The sequence below is a fragment of the Dama dama genome, unplaced genomic scaffold (genome assembly GCF_033118175.1).
Source record: "Dama dama isolate Ldn47 unplaced genomic scaffold, ASM3311817v1 ptg000093l, whole genome shotgun sequence".
NCBI lineage: Eukaryota > Metazoa > Chordata > Mammalia > Artiodactyla > Cervidae > Dama > Dama dama.
This window is the reverse complement of record NW_026870908.1, coordinates 7123740-7126881: the sequence shown is the minus strand read 5'-3', so window position 1 is coordinate 7126881 and position 3142 is coordinate 7123740.

The following is a 3142-nucleotide window of genomic DNA, read 5'->3' as shown; positions in this document are numbered from 1 at the left end:
CAGGGTCTTCATATTTTTCTACACCACTTCATGCTCCTCCTATTTTTCAGACCGTTTCATTCTCCTCATATGTTTCACAACTTTTTCAGGCTCTTCATGTTTCTCAACACCACTTCATGCTCCTCCTATTTTTCAGACCGTTTCATGCTCCTCATATTTTTGACACCTTTTGAAGTTCTTCATATTTTTCACACCTTTTCAGGCTTTTCATGTTTTTCTACACTGCTTCATTCTCTTCCTATTTTTCAGACATTTTCATGCTCCTCATATTTTTGACATCCTTTGAAGCTCTTCATATTTTTCACACCTTTTCAGGCTTTTCAGGTATTTCAACACCGTCTCATGCGCCTCCTATTTTTCAGACCGTTTCATGCTCCTCATATGTTTCACACCTTTTTCAGGCTCTTCATGTTTTTCAACACCACTTCATGGTCCTCCTATTTTTCAGACCGTATCATGCTCATCATATTTTTGACACAGTTTGAAGCTCTTCCTACTTTTCACACCTTTTGAGGCTCTTCATGTTTTTGAAAACAGTTTCTTGCTCCTCATATTTTTCAGACCGTTTCATGGTCCTCATATTTTTGACACCTTTTGAAGCTCTTCATATTTTTCACACTTTTTCAGGGTCTTCATGTTTTTCTACACCACTTCAGGCTCCTCCTATTTTTCAGACCGTTTCATTCTCCTCATATGTTTCACAACTTTTTCAGGCTCTTCATGTTTCTCAACACCACTTCATGCTCCTCCTATTTTTCAGACCGTTTCATGCTCCTCATATTTTTGACACTTTTTGAAGCTCTTCATATTTTTCACACCTTTCCAGGCTCTTCATGTTTTTGAACACCGTTTCATGATCATCCTATTTTTCAGACCGTTTCATGCTCCTCATATGTTTCACACCTTTTGAAGCTCTTCATGTTTTTTAACACCTTTTCATGCTCCTCCTATATTTCAGACCGTTTAATGCTCCTTATATTTTTGACACCATTTGAAGCTCTTCATATTTTTCGCACCTTTTCAGGCTCTTCATATTTTTCAACACCACTTCATGCTTCTCCAATTTTTCAGACCGTTTCATGCTCCTCATATATATGACACCTTTTGAAGCTCTTCATATTTTTCACATCTTTTCAGGCTCTTCATATTTTTCAACCCGCTTAAGCTCCTCCTATTTTTCAGAGCGTTTCTTGCTCCTCATATTTTTGACACCTTTGAGGCTCTTCATATATTTCACACCTTTTCTGGCTCTTCATGTTTTTGAACACCGATTCATGCTCCTCCTATTTTTCAGACCGTTTCATGCTCCTCATATTTTTGACACCTTTTGAACCTCTTCATATTTTTCACACCTTTTCAGGCTCTTCATGTTTTCAACACTGCTTCATGCTCCTACTATTTTTCAGATGATTTCATGCTCCTCATATTTTTGACACCTTTTGAAGCTCTTCATATTATTCACACCTTTTCAGGCTCTTCATGTTTTTCAACACCGCTTCATGCTCCTCCTTTTTTTCAGACCGTTTCATGCTCCTCATATTTTTGACGCCTTTTGAAGCTCTTCATATTTTTCACAATTCTCCAGGCTCTTCATGTTTTTGAAAACCGTTTCATGCTCCTCCTGTTTTTCAGACCGTTTCATGCTGCTCATATTTTTGACACCTTTTGAAGTTCTTCATATTTTTCACACCTTTTCAGGCTCTTCATATTTTTCAACACCGCTTCATGCTCCTCCTATTTTTCAGACCGTTTCATGCTCCTCATCTTTTTGACACGTTTTGAAACTCTTCATATTTATCACACCTTTTCAGGCTCTTCATGTTTTTCAACACCATTTCATGCTCCTCCTTTTTTTCAGACCGTTTTATGTTCCTCATATATTTGACACCTTTTGAAGCTCTTCATAATTTCCACACCTTTTCAGGCTCTTCATGTTTTTCTACACCGCTTCATGCTCCCCCTACATTTCAGACCGTTCATGCCTCTCATATTTTTGAAACCTTTTGAAGCTCTTCATATTTTTCACACCTTTTTAGGCTCTTCATGTTTTTCAACACCATTTCATGCTCCTCCTTTTTTTCAAACCGTTTTATGCTCCTCATATATTTGACACCTTTTGAAGCTCTTCATAATTTCCACACCTTTTCAGGCTCTTCATGTTTTTGAACACCGTTTCATGCTCCTCTTATTTTTTTTTATTGTTATTTTTTTAATTTTTTTTTTATTATTTTCATTTTTTTTCCCAGTCGGTTTTGTCATACATTGATATGAATCAGCCATGGATTTACATGTATTCCCAGTCCCGATTCCCCCTCCCACCTCCCTCTCCACCCGATTCCTCTGAGTCTTCCCAGTGCACCAAGCCGGAGCACTTGTCTCGTGCATCCTACCTGGGCTGGTGATCTGTTTCACCATAGATAGCATACATGCTGTTCTTTTGAAATATCCCACCCTCACATTCTCCCACAAAGTTCAAAAGTCTGTTCTGTATTTCTGTGTCTATTTTTCTGTTCTGCATATAGGGTTATCGTTGTCACCTTTCTAAATTCCATATACATGTGTCAGTATGCTGTAATGTTCTTTATCTTTCTGGCTTACTTCACTCTGTATAATGGGCTCCAGCTTCATCCATCTCATTAGGCCTGATTCAAATGAATTCTTTTTAATGGCTGAGTAATATTCCATAGTGTATATGTACCACAGCTTTCTTATCCATTCATCTGCTGACGGGCATCTAGGTTGCTTCCATGTCCTGGCTATTATAAACAGTGCTGCGATGAACATTGGGGTGCACGTGTCTCTTTCAGACGAACCTATGGACACCTTATCTTTGACAAAGGAGGCAAGGATATACAATGGAAAAAAGACAACCTCTTTAACAAGTGGTGCTGGGAAAACTGGTCAACCACTTGTAAAAGAATGAAAATAGAACACTTTCTAACACCATACACAAAAATAAACTCAAAATGGATTAAAGATCTAAATGTAAGACCAGAAACTATAAAACTCCTAGAGGAGAAGATAGGCAAAACACTCTCCGACATAAATCAAAGCAAGATCCTCTATGACCCACCTCCCAGAATATTGGAAATAAAAGCAAAACTAAACAAATGGGACCTAATGAAACTAAAAAGCTTTTGCA